This window comes from Erinaceus europaeus, chromosome 12 (genome assembly GCF_950295315.1).
Source record: "Erinaceus europaeus chromosome 12, mEriEur2.1, whole genome shotgun sequence".
Taxonomy (NCBI): domain Eukaryota; kingdom Metazoa; phylum Chordata; class Mammalia; order Eulipotyphla; family Erinaceidae; genus Erinaceus; species Erinaceus europaeus.
Window position 1 is genome coordinate 87,226,403 of NC_080173.1, and position 20,501 is coordinate 87,246,903.

Sequence of the window (20,501 nt, forward strand, 5' to 3'; positions counted from 1 at the left end):
AAGGAAGGAAGGAAGGAAGGGAGAAAAGAAGAGGCCACTGGGAGCAATGGATTTATAGTTCCAGCATAAAGCCCCAGCAGTTACCCTGGTAGTAATTAAAAAAGAAGGAGGAGGAGAAGGAGGAGGAAGAGGAGGAGAAGACTCACATATGTGTAAGTTGTAAAGCTTAATGTGGACACCCATGTATCCACCACTCAACTTTGAGCCCTGCTAGTGCATTGTGCTGTGTGTGTAACTTCAAACCAGGAGGAAAAACAATAAAACCACCAAGATGGTGGCTATTCTTTCCCTTCCTGAGATCTAAGGACTGCTGGATTATGAGGAAAGCCAAATGGCATCTAAAGAATCTAGTTCAAGTCTCGGCTCTCCATTTCCTACCCCCTCACCCCTGATTTTGAGTGTGCGGCCCATCACTGGCCTCTCGGGAGCCTCACTCCACCACCATTTTGTGAGACATGTACCCTAAGAGTTCCACACAGGGTGTCAAACTATTTCATCACCCCATTCCCATAAAGGACTGCTGTGGAGATCAGAGATCCAAAACTCCACCAGAGAGTCAAGGACTGCTGTGGAGATCAGAGATCCAAAACTCCACCAGAGAGAAGAGTGTGTCCAGCTGGGGAGACAGCATAATGTTTATGCAAAAAACTTTCATGCCTGAGACTCTGAGGTTTCAGGTTCAATCTCCAGCACCACTATATGCCAGAGCTGTGCAGTGCTCTGGTATATCTCCCCCTCCCCTACCGTGTGTGTGTGTGTGTGTGTGTTTGTGTGTGTTTGTGTGTGTGTGTGTGTGTGTATCTTTTTCTCTTATCTTAAAAAAAATTAAAGAGAGAGGAGTGTGTCCAGCATCCATGCTGTCTTCCCCTTAAAATTTACTCTAGGATCTGTTTTTGTGGGTAAGACGAGATACTAAAATCTGAGTCTGAAAACTCAGCCCTTAAGGAAGATGACCTTTCCAGTCTAGTGGGGAGAGGCTAAAAATAGCACCATACTATGGTCAGAACCACTTTGGGAATGAATCAAGCATGGGACAGATAGATTAGGGGTCTAACCCAAAATCTAGAGGTAGTGGCAGAGAAGACAAGCTTCCCAAATGGAACCCAGGGAATCAGGTTCCCAGTCCCTGCCTCTCTGAGCTGCGTGGAGACGGATGTTAATATCCCCTGTTTCAATCTCATAGTCCCCATCTGGGTACTGGCATCCAGGGAACCCCATATTCCTCTCTTGTATGGCTGACAGTACTGTCCCTCATGGGTATCTGAGCCTCCACTCCCCTCCACAGTCTTCCTACGTCTTCTCGTAGTTCTTCATCCTACCTAGATAGAGCCCTGTCTGGCCTCTGTGGGCCTCCTCACTGCCTCTGGCTCACCAGGCTCACACCTTACAGTTCTTGGTGTCGCTCCATCATGGCAAGTTCAGCCCTATCTCAGAGCCTCTATGTGACTCTTTCCAGAACACCTTTCTTTCAGCTTCTTTCACAGGTGTTTCCTTTTCAACATTCAGGTATCATTTGAAGTGTCACCATTTTTTGAGTAACATTTTCCTGATTGCTCTATTTAAATGCCCCCCTCCCCTGAGTCAGGCCCCATAACACTCTGATTCACATTATTTATCAGGAGAGAAAAGTTTCCTGTGTGAGTGTGAGCCCTATTGGCTACAGGTTAGAATGTGAGCTCTACAGACCTTACGTTCTGGTGTATTTTATTTTTAACTTTAGCATGTTCAGTGCCTGAGGTGACATTGGCACATCCAGGAGACAGTGAACAGGTGCCCCTGGACACATATCTGATGGATAAATGGAGATGAAGTATCTTGCCAAAAGTCATGAGGCCAGTGAGAGATGAATTTAGGTATAGAGCTCAAATCTCAGCCTGGGATGTGTGTAGCCATTTTTTCTTCCTCACTGCTAAATCTAAAGCTCTGGGAAAAGAAAAGGAATATTTACTCTCAAATAAATAGGAGTCACAAAGAAATCAGCAAAAAAAAAAATAGAGAGAGAGAAAGAGATGCATATCTCTAAAGTCACTGTATAAAGTTGAGGAAACTCTGGACTAATTTTTAATTGAAGGTTAAATTTAAAGAAGCTTAAATAGTCACTGCCAGAAAGCCTCTTGAGTTGTTCATTCTTCCACTCATTTGTTCTTCCACTTATTCACCCATCAAACATTTATTCACTGCTGGCATATCTCTGTGAGGGTGCTGGGCATACTTTGAGCTATCTCCATGTTCCTCTACAGGATATCCCCTTCAATCATGTGGGGTTGATGACCACATAGGGGTGGGGACTGGGAGTGGGAGGCTGGGAGGTGGAGAACTTTGAGCAGACAAGATTGAGACACACAGAAGGGACTCGAGATTGAGACAGGAAGTGGAAAAAAGTGAAACTTGACTCGTTCTCAAAACCCATCAACAGCATGTCATTTGTTTTCACTTCAGGAGTGAGATTACTTTCTTAGGAAATAAAGCTTGACACCACAACACACAACTAAGGCCTCTCTCTCTCCATATATATATAATCTTTATTTATTGATTGACTAGACAGCCAAAAATCAAGATGGAAAGGGTAAGGGGGAGGTAGAGAGGAAGAGAGAGACAGAGAGACATAGCCTGATTTACCACCTGTGAAGCTTTCACCCTGCAAGTGAGGACCAGGGGCTTGAACCTGGATCCTTGTGTGTTGTAATGTGTGCACTTAGCCAAGTGTACCACCACCCGGCCCCAGATATTTTTTTCTCCACACTTCCTCATGAAAACGAACTGCACGTTCCAAACAGGGACAGTGTGAAGAGTCCAGGAGCTGTTGGTAGGTGGAGGAAGTCTCTACCCGACCCTGAATGGCTCCAACTTTTTGACTCCTGGAGTTGTCATCCCCTGTCAGGAGCATAGGTCGTGCCTCTCTCTCTCACACGTTTGCTCATTTACCTGGCCGGAGAGGTTAGAGATTTTGTAATTCAATCCCGAAACGAGGCACTCCGAGTCCTGTCTGCTTACAAGGCATGCTCCTTTCTTATTTGAGCACAGGCCCCTCTGTGTTGGAGGCAGTCCTGTTAAGAGCTCTCTCTGCTCTCCCACCTACCTGCCGATGTGACAGAGGTTGGGAAGTGAAAGACATACACAGGACTGTCTTGGTCATAAAATCTAGAAACAAAGGCTGAGAAATCCGTCTTTGAAAAGACCTTGGAACCTCTGTTTGGGTTGCTCAGAGGCCCACTGACTTTCTTCCTGCTTCTTGGCAGTGTTCTAAGTGGTTGAGGCTGTGAGTAAATCAAAGAACATCCATGGGATACTGTATGTGTGGGAGAAATTGTGTGAATATGGAGTGCTTAGCAATGTATCAATGAGACATTGTCCTTGCTCTGAGGAGCTGGGGGGTGGGGTGGGTGGCAGGCTCTTACTCTACTCTGCCTATAGCATTTAGACTTTACTTTCATTTGTTCAATAGTTTTTGAACCTTCTTATAAATCAAATTCTGTCTTACATGTACAAAGTAGAACTAAGACTTCAGTTAATGATTAAATAGTGCATGGATTGTTGCATTCATTCATTCAGTGAATTTTTAACTTTTTATTTATTTATTATTGGATAGAGACAGAGAGAAATTGAGAGGAGAGAGAAAGAGAGAGAGAAAGAGAGAGAGAGAGACATCTGTAGCCCTGCTTCACCACTTGTGAAGTTTTCTCCCTGCATGTGGGGACCAGGGACTTGAACCTGGGTACTGGTGCACTGTAATGTGAGTACTTAAACAGCTACACCACCACCTGGCACCCATACAGTGAAGATTTATTGAGTCCCTTCTATATGTCCCTCACTGTTCTGGGTCTGGGGGGCATGGCAATGATTTAACACAGACAGAGTACCTGCCGTCATAAACTTTGTACTCTAGTGGCTATGTAGCGAGGGTGCAGAGAACAGGGAATAAGTACAATCATTAAATTGTGTTTTAGATGATGATACAAGAAGCCCATAAGAAAAGTCTGGTGAGAGAAATGTGAAGTTTCAGAGTTGAGAGGGAATACAGGTTTTTTTCTTTTCTTTTCTTTTTTAATAGAGACAGAGAGGCAGGAAGTGTGAATGAGCCCATAGCACTGAAGCTTCCTTCAATGCAGTGGGGCCAGGCCTGAACCTGGGTCATGCATGTGGTGACACCTGCAGGAATATGGTGCCAGCGGAGCTTAGCAGCAGGGCCAAGCTCTGAGGTAAGAGACCACTGAAACTTTCAAGGGACAGTGCAACTGGGGTACAGTGGGGCTGGACTGTGAGACAATGTGGGGAGACATCTGACATCTCTTTGTGACTGCCTGGAGCATAGCCTTGGAAGAGGTACTGTCTTCCCCTCAGGGGAGAGGGAAGAGGTATTGGCTTACCAGTAGAAGTGAGAGTAGGTTAATGACCCTGGGTTCATACTCCCAGAGGGTTAAAGAATAGGAAAGCTATCAGGGGAGGTGATGGGATATGGAGTTCTTGTGGTGGGAATTGTACCCCTCTTATCCTATGGTCTGGGATGCATTGGATCGACCTTCTCGTGGTGCATCCTGTGAGTACCCATTCATTGGGGAAACTGACGATCCTTCCTAGCCGACTGACTCCACATGGATCCCAGTCACTTTCAAAGCCAGCAACAAGCAGCTCCTGACAGCTTTCAACCTGACGCTGTTGACTGGCTACGGAAGAAGGGCAAACGCTAGAAGAAGAAGAAACCTATGGTCTTGTCAGTGTTTCCATTTTATAAATAAAAATTAAAAAATAAAAAGAATTGAGAATGAGCAGCTTATAGCCCATTGTGAAAAATGGGGTTCCCTCAACTCAGGGCTCCTTAGCTATGAACTACCTCTCTGCTGCCCTCATGAAGCCTGGGGGACACGGGGAGGGCGGGGGGATCAGAACCATAGTACTAATCCTGCTTGGTTTACTACCGTGCCCCACTGCCGCCCCCAGGTCTGAGCACTGATCCATAGGGTGGCTTCGGAATGCAGCAGAAAGAAGCAGAAGCAGGGAGGCAGAGCTATGAGCAGAAGATCGCTTTCTCTCCTCTCCTCTTCTCTCCTCTCCTCTCCTCTCCCGGATCAACTAGGAATACAAAAGGAGACCACCCGGGACCGAAACAAAACAGGACTAGAATGACCACAGGAACCCAGTAAATCACCGGTGAGTACAAACAAGCGTGGCTGGTGACAGAGAGGAGAGAGGAGCCTAAGGAGAGATTAAGTGACTGCTAACAGTTCAGCAGTTTATCAGTTGAGACACCACCTCCAGTCTGCTCCACCAACAAGGGGATAGCTTAAGGGAGGAGAGGACTCCCCAGAGACTCACCAAGTGCAACTCTGAGTTTCCATTGCTACTACCCTCATAATCTGGAGCATCGACAGGGAGGGACACCAGGGGACAGAGATCTAACCAGGAAACTCAGGAGAAGACCTATACCTCGGTGGCATAGCTGAGGGGCTGTGAAAGTCTCTTTGCATAACCACTGGATTATCTCTGCCACACCCTGCTTTATCTCTTGGTCAGGAGTCATTGATTAAGCTGAAGCCTATTGATAGTTTAAAATCCCTCAGGCTCCCATAGCCTACAGGGAAGGGAAAAAAAAAGAGGCTTTTAAACCACTGAGCTCCAACTCAGAGATTTAAATACTATTGAAACAACTGTTAACTTCCGCCACTGTGAACCCTTTAATTAACTTACTTAGACACAAGTCAATCCAGGCAATAGTGATCAATAATTAGAAAAGTACTGATAAAGGGAACTCATAACATAATATATAAAATGGTTAAAACAACTAAAGAAGAAATATTGGAGAATCGAACCAGGACAAGAGTCTGCCTAAAAGTCCTCCAGAGGGTGAAGCACAAAATAATGAGTTCAACATCCAAACATTAGCTAAGGAAATAATAACAGGAGTGAGTAAAGAATTTGAAAAAATTGTAATCAGAAATGCAGGAACAACAAATGAGAATATGGAAGAAAATACTAATTATCTCATGGCTATTAGAGAGCTGAAAGCTGAAATCGCTGAGCTAAGAAGGCAACTAGCTGAACTAGCTAAAACAGTATCAGAGCAGGGCAACAAAATAGATGAACTCCAGAAAACAGTAGAGGGCAGAGAGAATAGAATCTATGAGGCTGAAGACAGAATTAGCAAGATTGAGGATGAATTAGAGACAACTAAAAAAGAAGTAAGAGACCTCAAAAAGAGATTAAGAGATGCTGAAAACAACAACAGAGTCCTATGGGATGACTTCAAAAGAAAAAATATACGCATTATTAGCATACCAGAGGAAGAAAGAGAAGGAGAGGAAGAAAGCATTTTCCAGGTCATAACAGCTGAAAATTTCTCTAGTCTAGACAACATCAAAGACATAAAGATTCAAGAAGCCCAGAGGGTCCCAAACAGAATTAACCCAGACCTAAAGACACCAAGACATATCATACTTAGAATGGAAAGGAATAAGGATAAAGAAAGGATCCTGAAGGCTGCAAGAGAAAAACAAAGAGTCACCTACAAAGGAAAACCCATAAGATTAGCAGCAGACTTCTCCATACAAACACTACAGGCCAGAAGAGAATGGCAAGATATCTATCGAGTGCTCAATGAGAAAGGCTTTCAGCCAAGAATACTATATCCTGCTAGACTGTCATTCAGACTAGATGGAGGCATCAAAACCTTCTCAAACAAGCAACAGTTGAAAGAATCAACTATCACCAAGCCTGCCCTGAAAGAAGTTCTGAAAGGTCTCCTATAAACAAGCAGACCACCACAAATAGGACATATATCAAAACACTCTAAAACTCTACAAGAATGGCGTTAAAATATCTTCAATCTTTGATATCAATAAATGTCAATGGCCTGAATTCACCTATTAAAAGACACAGAGTAGGAAGATGGATCAGAAAACACAACCCAACAATATGCTGTCTACAGGAAACCCACCTAACTCAACAAGACAAACACAGACTTAAAGTGAAAGGATGGAAAACTATCATACAAGCCAATGGCCCACAAAGAAGAGCAGGAACAGCTATTCTCATATCTGACATGATAGACTTTAAAATAGATAAGATTAAAAAAGATAGGAATGGATACTACTTAATGCTCAGAGGATCAGTCAATCAAGAGGACTTAACAATTATTAACATCTATGCACCCAATGAGAAGCCATCTAAATACATCAAACTTATACTGAAAGAGCTACAGCAATATATTAACAGTAACACAATCATAGTAGGGGACTTCAACACCCCACTCTCTCAACTTGACAGATCATCCAGGCAGAAAATCAATAAAGACATAAGGGAGCTAAATGAAGAGAGAGATAAACTAGAACTATTGGACATTTTCAGAGTCATTCATCCCAAGAAACTGGAATACACATTTTACTCAAATCCACATGGGTCATTCTCAAGGATAGACCATATGTTAGGCCACGAAGACAGCATCAGCCAATTCAAGAGCATTGAAATCATCCCAAGCATCTTCTCAGACAACAGTGGAATTAAACTAACACTTATCAATTAACAAAAGATTAGTAACAGTCCCAAAATGTGGAAGCTCAACTGTACACTTCTTAACAACTTCTGGGTCAAAGAGGAAATCAAGGAAGAAATCAAAATGTTTCGAGAGTTCGATGAAAATGAAGACACAAGGTATCAAAATATTTGGGACACAGCTGAAGCAGTCCTAAGAGGGAAGTTCATAGCTATACAAGCACACATTAGTTCATAGCTATACAAGCACACATTAGGAAATAAGAAAAAGCACAAATAAACAGCCTGATTGCACATCTTAAAGACCTAGAAGAAGAACAACAAAGGAACCCTAAAGCAACGAGAAGGTCAGAAATCACTAAAGCTAGGGCAGAAATAAATAACATTGAGAATAGGAAAACCATACAAAAGATCAATGAAAGTAAATGTTGGTTCTTCGAAAGAGTAAACAAAATCAACAAACCTTTAGCCAGACTCACAAAACAAAAAAGGGAGAAGACCCAAATAAATCGGATAGTAAATAAAAGAGGAGATATCACAACAGACACTGCAGAAATTCAACATATCATGCAAGGCTTCTATGAACAACTATATGCCACCAAGCTAGAGAACCTGGAAGAAATGGATGATTTCCTAGATACCTACCAACTTCCAAAACTAAGTAAGAGGAAGTGGATAACATGAACAGGCCCATCACAGCTAATGAAATTGAAACAGTTATCAAAAATCTCCCCAAAAATAAAAGTCCTGGACCAGATAGTTTTACAAATGAATTCTACAAAACCTTCAAAGAAGAACTAATACCTCTACTTTTAAAAGTCTTCCAGAAGATTGAAGACACTGGAATACTCCCTGCCAGCTTCTATGAAGCCAACATCACCCTGATACCAAAAGCAGACAGGGACACAACCAAAAAAGAAAACTACAGACCAATATCTCTGATGAACATAGATGTGAAAATACTGAACAAAATTCTAGCCAACTGGATACAGCAGTATATCAAAAAGATTGTTCATCATGACCAAGTGGGGTTTATCCCAGGCATGCAAGGTTGCTTTAATATACGTAAATCAATCAATGTGATCCACCACATCAACAAAAGCAAGACCAAAAACCACATGGTCATATCAATAGATGCAGAGAAAGCCTTTGACAAAATACAACATCCCTTTATGATCAAAACACTAGAAAAAATGGGAATAGATGGAAAATTCCTGAAGATAGTGGAGTCTATATATAGCAAACCTACGCCAACATCATACTCAATGGTGAAAAACTGGAAGCATTTCCACTCTGATCAGGTACTAGACAGGGCTGCCCACTATCACCATTACTATTCAACATAGTGTTGGAAGTTCTTGCCATAGCAATCAGGCAGGAGCAAGGAATTAAAGGCATACAGATTGGAAGAGAAGAAGTCAAACTCTCCTTATTTGCAGATGACATGATAGTATACATGGAAAATCCTAAGGAATCCAGCAAGAAGCTTTTGGAAATCATCAGGCAATACAGTAAGGTGTCAGGCTATAAAATTAACATTCAAAAATCAGTGGCATTCCTCTATGCAAACACTAAGTTAGAAGAAATTGAAATCCAGAAATCAATTCCTTTTACTATAGCAACAAAAACAATAAAATACCTAGGAGTAAATCTAACCAAGGAAGTGAAAGACTTGTATACTGAAAAATATGAGTCACTACTCAAAGAAATTGAAAAAGACACAAAGAAGTGGAAAGATATTCCATGTTCATGGGTTGGAAGAATTAACATCATCAAAATGAATATATTACCCAGAGCCATCAATAAATTTAATGCTATCCCCATCAAGATCCCAAGTACATTTTTTAGGAGAATAGAAAAAATGCTACAAATGTTTATCTGGAACCAGAAAAGACCTAGAATTGCCAAAACAATCTTGAAAAAAAAGAACAGAACCGGAGGCATCACACTCCCAGATCTCAAACTATATTATAGGGTCACTGTCATCAAAACTGCTTGGTACTGGAACATGAATAGACACACTGACCAGTGGAATAGAATTGAGAGCCCAGAAATGAGGCCCCACACCTATGGACATCTAATCTTTGACAAAGGGGCCCAGACTATTACATGGGGAAAGCAGAGTCTCTTCAACAAATGGTGTTGGAAACAATGGGTTGATACATGTAGCAGAATGAAACTGAATCACTGTATTTCACCAAATACAAAAGTAAATTCCATGTGGATCAAGGACTTGGATGTTAGACCACAAACTATCAAATACTTAGAGGAAAATATTGGCAGAACTCTTTCCACATAAATTTTAAAGACATTTTCAATGAAACGAATCCAATTACAAAGAAGACTAAGGCAAGTATAAACCTATAGGACTACATCAAATTAAAAAGCTTCTTCACAGCAAAAGAAACCACTACCCAAACCAAGAGACCCCTCACAGAATGGGAGACGATCTTTACATGCCATACATCAGATAAGACTTTAATAACCAACATATATAAAGAGCTTGCCAGACTCAACAAGACAACAAATAACCCCACCCAAAAGTGGGGAGAGGACTTGGACAGAATATTCACCACAGAAGAGATCCAAAAGGCTGAGAAACATATGAAAAAATGCTCCAAGTCTCTGACTGTCAGAGAAATGCAAATAAAGACAACAATGAGATATCACTTCACTCCTGTGAGAATGTCATATATCAAAAAAGGTAACAGCAGCAAATGCTGGAGAGGGTGTGGAGTCAAAGGAACCCTCCTACACTGCTGGTGGGAATGCAAATTGGTCCAACCTCTGTGGAGAACAGTCTGGAGAACTCTCAGAAGGCTAGAAATGGACCTACCCTATGATCCTGCAATTCCTCTCCTGGGGATATATCCTAAGGAACCCAACACATCCATCCAAAAAGATCTGTGTACACATGTTTTTGGCAGCACAATTTGTAATAGCCAAAACCTGGAAACAACCCAGGTGACCAACAACAGATGAGTGGCTGAGCAAGTGTGGTCTATATACACAATGGAATACTACTCAGCTGTAAAAAATGGTGACCTCACCGTTTTCAGCTGATCTTGGATGGACCTTGAAAAAATCATGTTGAGTGAAATAAGTCAGAAACAGAAGGATGAATATGGGATGATCTCACTCTCAGGCAGAAGTTGAAAAACAAGATCAGAAACGAAAACACAAGTAGAACCTGAAATGGAATTGGCGTATTGCACCAAAGTAAAAGACTCTGGGGTGGGTGGGTGGGGAGAATACAGGTCCATGAAGGATGACAAATGACATAGTGGGGGTTGTATTGTTAAATGGGAAACTGGGGAATGTTATGCATGTACAAACTATTGTATTTACTGTTGAATGTAAAACATTAATTCCCCAATAAAGAAAAAAATTAAAAAAAAAAAAGAAGCAGAAGGGTAGTCTCTTGCCCGGGTTGCTGTCCCCCCTCAGTGCAAGATAAGATGGAAGATTTCCCAGCTGTCTAGAGTGAGGACTGAAGGAATGGGAGTGAGAGGAGGGAGTGAGGCAGACAGGCTCAGCACTAGTGCGTTGGCAGTGCAGGCCCCAGCTTCTGAGAATGGTCTGCTTACTTCCACACCCTGCAGGAAGCACGACCCCAGGGGAGGAACCCCACTCTTGGCTCCTAAGCCAGTCTTGGCAGAGAGAAGAATCCACCACACAGGCTTTCCTATGGTCACCCCTTCTGAACTACAATCTGGGGGTAGTGGAGACTTGGGGGTCCCAGGACCACATTCCTGCCTCCCACCTGTCCTCAACCATCACCCCTCATCTGTGAGGCCCGCCTGGGCTTTCTGGACTTCCAAGGAAGGGGATAGGGAGGTGAGGGACCTGCTTCCCTGCTGGCCTCTGTCTCCTCCATTGTGTCTTCACAGAGTTGGGAAGGAAACACCTGGAGGTGAGGGCAGGCCACTCTTGGGGAGGGGGGGATGACAGAGAGGGAGCATTGTTGCCAGGGGGCTGGGAATCTGGAGAAGAATCTGATGGGGCCTGCACACAGGCAGGGACATCCAGGGATAGATGTCAAGATGATGGCCGCTTGATACACGCATCATGCTGATTGAGGAAGTCTCTTGGAAAAAACAAGGTGTCACAGGTCATGGGAAGGGGTCAGGCAGTTAGCACAGGTCCCAAGCTTTTCTGTTTAGACTTGGGTTAGCCACTGCAAACCTTGGGCCCCCAGTTTCCCTCGCTGTAAAGGAGTGCTAATAATAACCAGTCTACCTCATAGGGTTACTGAGAGAACCACGCAAAGTGAGATTCAAAAACCACTTAGAGCTAAATAAAGAAACAGAACAAACCAACTTCTATAAACATAAGCCATAAACTCCAGGTTTTAGCAATCAGCAGCTAGAACCCTTTTTTTTTTTTTTTTTTTTTTTTGACCAAAGCACCTTTGAACTCTGGCTACTCGTAATGTCAAGGATGGAACCTGAGTTGGCATGCCAGGCCTCTGAGTGACCACTGTGCTACGTTCCTGGCCTTTCTACTTACCTCCTTAAGCCCAGCTTTCAGCCTTGCTCTCCTACTCTGTGGGTCTGTGCATCCCATTCCCTTCTCTGAGAAGTCTGTGGCCTCACCTCTACACACCAGCCCTCCCTCCCTCCCTCCCTCTCCATTTTTCCTCAAAGCTGACGGGTCTCTGTCCATCTCATAGCTGCCTCCCCTCATGGGGAGCTCTGGCACCGAGGATTTCCTCTGTGTGTCAGTCACCCAGAGTTGGCTTTCTGTGTGTGTCACTCAGTTCAGTGTCTCGGTCCCCATACCCAATGTCAGCTGCTCAAAGGTGAAGAGCTGGGCTTGGTCAGATCCTGGTAGTAGATACATATGTCAAAAATATTCGGTGTGTCCAGAGAGTCTGTATGTTTGGCATGACCACCAGCAAATCCACCAGAAGGGAGACAGGTGGATGTCATTTCAGAAAGGTTGCGTGGCTGGTGGAGACTCAAAGACTCTCTGCACCTTGAGTGCCTATTATCGCCTGGCCTATAAAATCAGCATTAAAACCTTCAGCTGACCCTCCAGTTGCTTGTGAGAAACTAGCAGGTAGGACTGGGCAGTGGTGCACCCAGTTGAGTATATATGTTACCATTGCAAAGACCAGGGTTCAAGTCCCTGGTCCCCAACTACAGGATAGAAGCTTCATGAGAAGTAAACCAATGCTGCAGATGTCTCTCCTCTCGCTCCTGTCTCAATTTCTCTCTCTACCCTAAGTAAATAAATAAATAGCAACAACAACGAAAGATTTAGACATATGCCTATATATAATTTGTTAAAAATTAGTCTTAAAAAAACGAAGGGGACCAGGTGGTGGCGCACCTGGTTGAGCACACATGTTGCAGTGCACAAGGACCCGGGTTCAAGCCCCCAGTCCCCACCTGCAGGGGGAAAGCTTCACAAGTGGTGAAGCAGTGTTGCAGGTGTCTCTCTGTCTCTCTCCCTCTCTATCACCCCCTTCCCTCTCAATTTCTGTCTGTCTCTATCCAACAAATAAATAAAAGATAAAAAATAATATATAAAAAAGAAGCCAACAGGCTAATAAATGTGCTCTAAATAACAGGCATGTGCTGTGAGTCCTGTTGTCACTGGCATTGACAGGATTGGGAGAAGGAAGGAAAGGGCTTCCCAGGGGAGTCCTTGTCCTTTCTTTTCGTGGAAACAGGATGAACGGTCTTAACTAGCAGAGTGGGCCTCATAGCCACCACATCAGAGGAACCCTTCTCAGAAAGGCTGGACATTGTGTTCTCGAGGGCTGGGTTGTTTGGGGGCTTCCCCTCAGCACCCCTCCAGCTGCTCTGTTCAGTTCTGCCTCGCCTGGGTCCTTCTCTGGAGATCCCCACCTCAGCCAGCACCTACCTCAGCTCAGCTGCTGCAGCCCAACTCCACACGAACTTCGGTTGCTGGACTACCCAAACCCCTGCTCCAGGAGGCTGCCAGCCCCACAAGCCTCAATGACTTGGAGGAGACACTCGGCCCTGCTGTTTCCAGGTCTGTAGAGAAATGGCCAGTGTCACACAGGCCCAGTTCTGTCCCCTCCTCTTCCTTCCCCTTCCCCACGGCCCTCAAAGCTCCTCCCAGAACACATCCTCTGAGGTCGCTTTCTAAAGAAGTATGTGTGGGGCTTCTTTGTTCTGATTGGGCAGGTGGAGGGACCTCCACAAGTTCTCCCTCTTGGCACTGACTTGGCAGTGATGCAAGAAATGCCTACTTCTCTCCCAACCTCCAGACTCACTGGTAGTTTCCACCAGTCAACACTGTCAGCAGACGGCCCTCAAATGCCTCCAGTTCAGTGTGTGTGAAGAAGTGCATCACTTCTCTCTCTATGCCCACATCTCTGCTCACCTCAGCATTGGAAACCTGATAGCCATCCTCATCACCCTACGCCCTCTCCCCATTGTATTCAAGCAGAACTGAGTTCTGTCAGGGCCTTGAGACATACACCCCCCCCCCATATATATATATATATATATATATATATATATATATATATATATATGCTTCCTCATCCCCACAAAGTCACTGCTTTGTGACAGGAGCATTGCCTTCTCATGACTTACTACAAAAGCCTGGCGTCTACTTATCCACCACAAGCTGAAGATCTTTCAGTTAGTGACACACAGACTTGGCACATTCCACCCCTCTTACAACCCTCTTTCACAGGCTCCCTAATACCTTCACAGGCTCTCTAATACCAAGGCAAATTCCTTGGTGTGACATGCCAGGCTCTTTGAGATCAGGTTCTTCCTTAGATATTATTGTCTCATTCTGACCCTAGCTGGAAGTCTTGGGTGATTCTCAGTGATCCAAGCTTTCACAAGAGCTATGGAATTCTTTTCCCAGTCCTCCTCCTCCTCCTGACTTGCTCCATTCAACCTTTGTTCAGCAGAAAAGAAGAAGGAAAAACAAACAAACACTCAGAGAGGCAAGGGGGAAGAAAAGAGTACCGTGAAAGCGGAAGTGTCAAAGAGGAGATAGTGGTCAACACGTCAAGGGCTGCAGTGAGGACAGGAATGCAAAGAAGAGAAAAACATCTGCTGACCTTGATAATTGGGTGAGAACAGTCTTTTTTTAATGTAATTTTATTTATAAAAAGGAAACATTGACAAAACCATAGGATAAGAGGGGTGCAACTCCACACAATTCCTACCATCAGAACTCTGTATCTCCTCCCCTCCCCTGATAGCTTTCCTATTCTTTATCCCTCTGGGAGTATGGAAGGGAGGATGAACAACATACTCTATGCTCCACTCAAGGAAGATGGGTCCTGAAATTGAGAACAGTCTTGGGGGGCAGATGATATGTTTGCTAGTTGATCATATTCTGTAAACGTTTTTCACACTTTGAAGTCTCATAATATGGGGGGGGGGGAACCTCAGACACATTGACTCTCTGTTCTCATCCTAATGGTGAGATGGCTCTGGAGACAGATGGCTGATGACGTTGTTTGAACAGATGGATTCAGCTGTGCCTGAAACCCCCTGGTACTTGGATTAGATCGTCAGCTGTGTAATTCAAGAAATGTCTCCCTCTCTCCTTTGATTTTCATTAAAGACCACTGGAGTCGAGCTCCTGTCACTTGCCACCAAAGGAAATGTCCTTTCTTACAAGGACTTAATAGGGCCTATTTCACTCCTTAATTTTTCAGAAGGGGCCTTTTGAGAAAGAAAACACATATTCAGCCCATTTAACTCTCTGACTTTACCTCCCTCCCACAGCTACTTATTTTTCTGTTCTCCCTTGTGAATCTGGACTCACAGTCTATCTGGCATCTTTGTGGGAGTGTTCTCAGTTCACATGATGGCCCTATTCTTCCCCCTAGTTCGTTCTGGGAAGGCAGATCTGGGTCTTAGTCATTATTGTACCTATTACCATCACAGGATGAGGAAGAGCCTAACTGATGAAATGCAACAAATTTATGAATGGGTGAATGAGTAAATGAATGAATATATAGATGAGTGACATAGACACGTCCAGGACAGGATAAAGGACCAAGACTTCAGGCTCTCGGGGTGCAGAAATCAGAAGTGACATGGGCCATGTGGCCTAATGGGCAGGCAGTCCCCGGTCCTTATCAGCTTTGGCCTAACTGAATCGGAAATCACAAGCCGGTGTTGGCCTCTCCCAGCCTCACTGCTCCTCTTATCACCAGCAGCTGTCTCTGCAATGCGCTGTGTGTGGTGCCAGTGACTGTGGGCAGCCTCCCCGCCCCCCCCCCCGTCCCTGGAGAGGAGGAGGCCAGGCACCTCTGTTTGTATTTTTATCATTATTGTTAAAAATAATTGAAATTGAGAGGGGGGGGGAGGTAGGAGGAGAGAGACACACACACCTGCAGCACCGTTTCACAATCTCCATTTTGGGTGCGCACAGTGGGTGGCACTGAACCAGGAGACAGCTGTTTGCAAGAACACATTTCTTTTTAAAAATTTTTCTTTATTGGGGGATTACTGGTTTACAGACGTCTTTAAAATACAATAGTTTGTACATGTATAACATTTCCCAGCTTTCCACATTAACAACACAACCCCCACTAGGTCCTCCTCTGCCATCCTGTGCCAGGACCTGAACCTCCCCCACCCCCAGAGTCTTTTACTTTGGTGCAATACACCAGCTCCAGTCCAGGTTCTGCTTAGTGTTTTCCCTTCTGATCTTTTTTTTTCAACTGCTACCTGAGTGAGATCATCCCATATTCATCCTTCCATTTCTGATTTATCTCACTTAACATGATTCCTTCAAGCTCTATCCAAGATGGGATGAAAAAAAGTGAAATCACCATTTTTAACAGCTGAGCAGTATTATAGGAACACATTTCTTTTTTATTATTATAACTATTTTTAATTTTTTTCTTTTTAAAAAAATTTTATATTTATTTATTCCCTTTTTGTTGCCCTTGCTTTATTATTGTAGTTATTATTATTGTTGTTATCGATGTCATTGTCATTGGATAGGACAGAGAGAAATGGAGAGAGGAGGGGAAGACAGAGAGGGGGAGAGAAAGACAGACACCTGCAGACCTGCTTCACCGCCTGTGAAGTGACTCCCTTGCAGGTGAGGAGCCGGGGGGTTGAACCAGGAACCTTGAGCCGGTCCTTGTGCTTAGTGCCACCTGCGCTTAACCCCTCTGCACTATCGCCCCGACTCCCAGGAACACATTTCATTTCACTATCCTCATCGTCAGCTCAGGAGTTAGTGACAGTTGTGGAAATGGCTAAACTATAGCCTCAAGGCTCATGTAACTGGTGGTGTTGGATTTGAACCGGGAAATGACTAGCCAGGGGGTTCCCACAGGGAAGTACAGGCTGAGCCAATGCAGTGGTGCTCCCTGCCTCCCCACTTCACTGCATGGTGGTGGCATGGCTAGTCCCACCTGATGGCAAGTGAACACACACACACACACACACACACACACACACACACACACACACACCAGGAAGCAGCGGGCAGCAAAACTCCATTATACTCTAAAGCGGTGGTTCTTCCATATTACCCATCAGCCACCTGCAAGCTTATTAGCAACTAGCACTGTCTTGTTGTGAGGATGCAAAGGAAGAAATGGCAAGTGTTGCCAATTTTGCATCCACTGAAGAGCAGAGGTTGGGTTTTATTCAACTTTTCTGGGTCTCAGCTTCTGAGTGGTTGGAGAGCAGATCTGCAAACCCCTCTCCTGTTTCTGTAGCCGCTAGTCAATGCTGGTTCTGACCTGCGGCTGTAACTCTGCTCAGAGCAGTCTCTGGTCCTAAAGGTGAAGTTGCTTTGATTAGCTATGCAGGAAGGACGAGGACATTGAGTTTGGGGTAAGGTTGTCCCACATCATTCCTCCTCATCCATTCTCCTCTTTCTAGAGGTTTCTGGAGAGTTCCCTGGGCCAGCTCTCGGGCCTAGTGCAGCATTCATGTAGGATTTCCTTCCTGACAGCTTCCCAACACTGAGCAGCACACTTGTCTGGAATCCAGCCAACCCACTCAGGCCTGGCGTCCTCTTCCCCCTCCCACTTCCCACCCTTCCGTCCCACAGGACCTGTGAAGAGTATAGCTCTAAATATGAAGCCATATTTCTGCTATAGCGAAACCGTCTCTCAGATATCTGTACACAGTTTCCCTACCAGTGACATAAAAGGAGGTTTGAGAGAGCAGTGTAACTCACTGACTAAGAGCAGGGACTCTGGGGGGCCCTTCTCTGGGCCTGAATTCTGGGGCCCCTTTTTGCAGTCTCTCTCTTTGCGAATCCTTGACTTCTCTTTCAGTTTTTTAAAAAAATTTTTTCTTTTTAGAATTTATTTATTTATTCATGAGAGAGATAGGAGGAGAGAGAAAGAACCAGACATCACTCTGGTACATGTGCTGCCAGGGATTGAACTCAGGACCTCATGCTTGAGCATCTAATGCTTTATCCATTGCACCACTTCCCGGACCACCTGTCTCAGGTTTAGCATCTGTAAGATGGGTCATATGACCTGCATAAGCAGATAATCAACACGCAAAACATACAGATGGTACTTGACATGAGTACTTCATGACAGGAAATAAGAAATGAAGTAGAGTCACAGGAGGCTGGGTGGTAGTGCGCCTGGCTGAGCAAACACACTACAATGCACAAGGATCCAGGTTCAAGACCCTGGTCCCCACCTGCAGAGCAGAAGTTTCACAAGAAGTGAAGCAGTGCTGTAACTCTCTCTTCTCTCTCTCTCTCCCTCCCTCCCTCTCTCTCTCTTTCTACCACTCCCTTTTCCTCTCAATTTCTCTCTGTCTCTATTCAAAATAAATAAATAAATCTTAGAGAACACCAACAAAAAGCAAAGTAGAATCACTTGAGTAAGATAACTAACATAAAGGTGGAGGGTGACAGAGAATCAGACCACAGGCCTGCCAAGGCCTGGTCAGACATGTCCTCCTTCAGGAAGGAACTGAGATCAAGCCTACCTGTCACTGCCTGGACCAGCCCCCACCACCAGTAGCACACCAGCTGTTTGGTGGCTGCGCCTGAGGCAGCCAGAGCCTGCACCAAGTGGACTGGTGTGATTCAGGACTTTGTGAATCAGGACGCCCTGGGTTGAAGTCCTAACAAAATACCACATAAAAATGTCTCTTTCTCCTCAACCAGATCTCATTCATTCTGGGTTAATGAGTTAGTGGAGCCACTGCCAACACTCGTGTCTAGCGGAGAAGTAACTAGAGAAATCAGAACTCCCACCTTCTGCATCCCAGAAAGAATTTTGGTCCATAATCCCAGAGGGATAAACAATAGAGAAGTTTCCAGTGGAGGGGATGGGACACAGACCTGCATGGAATTTCACCCCAATTAGAATTATACCCCTAGGGACCAGGTGGTGGTGCCCTTGGTTGAGCGAGTACCTGTGTTGCAATGTGTGAGGACTGGGGTTCAAGCCCCCCATCCCCCACCTGCAGGGTGAAAGCTTCACAAGCGTCGAAACAGAGCTGCAGGTATCTCTTAAATTCTCTCCCTGTCTCCCCCTTCCTCTAAATTTCTGACTGTCTCTATCCAATAAATAAATAAATAAAAACAATAAAACTATTTTAAAAGGTTACAATTATATCCCTTACAGGCTTGTAGATCAATATTAAATTACTAACAGAGAATCCAGCTGTGTTACACCTGCTTGTGCATGAAAACTACCCATCCAACCTTCCCATTCCATGTGCCACTCCACTTGCCCCAACACCTCCCGCCGCACCCCCCATAAGGGATTGGTGTCTTTCACACTGCTGGAGGAGGGCAAGAAAACCGGGGGGGGGGGGGAGGTGGGGGGGGTGGACCTCCCCCCTCCCCCCCACCCCTCCCCTGGGAACACCTACTCCTTCTCCTACAAAGCAGGGTAAAAAAAGGTGTGTGTGAAGGGGGAATTCCTGTTTCAGTTTTGGTCTTTGCATTTCAACAGCTGGAGTTAAATTCAATCTCGTGGCCATCCTTTCCTCTCCTCTCACCACTATCCCGCCCCACAGCTGACAGTCTAAACCCAGACCTTTCGGGGAGGGCTCGATTTGGTCAGTGCTGGAAAACACTGGCTGCTGTCTTCTCTTGACATTTTCGTGGTAACGACCTAGCTGGGTTGTGATGACTATAAGGTCCAGTCATGCAGCTTCTTTTTCTTTCCTAGCACCAGAAACTCACACATATGCAATTGTACTGCTCCTCAGTCAATTCTTAGATTATTACTTAAGATAGTGACAGAGAGACGCACCGTAGCTCCATCTTCCCAGTGTTGTGTTGCTCCCACATGGTGCCAGGATTTGAACACATAGTAAGGTATGTGTTTGACTGGATGAACTATGGCCTTCCAACTCTAAATTCCCAAGGTGCACTGTTCCTTCTCATTTAGGCTGTGCAGAGAGGGGCACTGCGCAGCTGCCATGATCATACTCACCTTTCCAGGGATCACAGTCAGAACTGACAGGTGCTGTCACCTCAGTGTTTGTTCCCTCCCAAATTCATAGATTGAACCCCTAAAGAGATAGTACTAGGAAGTGGGGCTTTTGTGAAATAGTTAGGGTTAGATGAGGCCAGGAGGTTGGAACTCCTGCCCCCGCGGACTTATGTGCTAATAAAAAAGAGGAAAAGATCCCAGAGTTTCCTCTCTCTGCCTTGTGAAAACACAATGAGAAGGCAGCTGTCTGCAGCTCAGAAGGAGAGTCCTCACCGGACACAGAATCTGCCAGCATCTTGATCTTGGACTTCCTAGTCCCCAAAACAGTGAGACAAAAAGGCTTATTATTTAAGCCCTTCCACCCTGTGGTCTTTTGTTAACAGAAGTCAGAGCAGACTAAAGCACTGGAACTGTGATGTGTGCTGGGACACAGGTGTGACTGCCACGTGGAACAGACAGACATAATCTGGCACAGGTGGGAACAGTCTGCTACCAGTCTTTCTTTGTTCCCCCCGCCCCATGAGCAGGGCACCCCTTCTCGGGACTGTCAGTTTCCTTTCCCTGATTTTATTTTTTCACATGTATAGAACTCTGTGTTTTTGATTAGTGATTTAATATTTCT

The 20,501-nt window shown here is 44.7% G+C and overlaps 1 protein-coding gene across 5 annotated transcripts in view; it reads right to left on the reverse strand.

Annotated features, from left to right (window-relative positions):
• Positions 1-13,510, reverse strand: part of PIK3R6 (phosphoinositide-3-kinase regulatory subunit 6) — a 63,858-nt gene extending 50,348 nt beyond the window's left edge. For 4 of the 5 annotated variants that reach the window (XM_060204412.1, XM_060204413.1, XM_060204409.1 and 1 more), the window contains exon 1: positions 13,357-13,510. The gene's annotated coding sequence lies outside the window, so the exon portion shown is untranslated. The remainder of the gene's footprint in view (positions 1-13,356) is intronic. The other variant, XM_060204410.1, reaches the window with a different exon arrangement.
• Between the last annotated feature and the right edge of the window lie 6,991 nt (positions 13,511-20,501).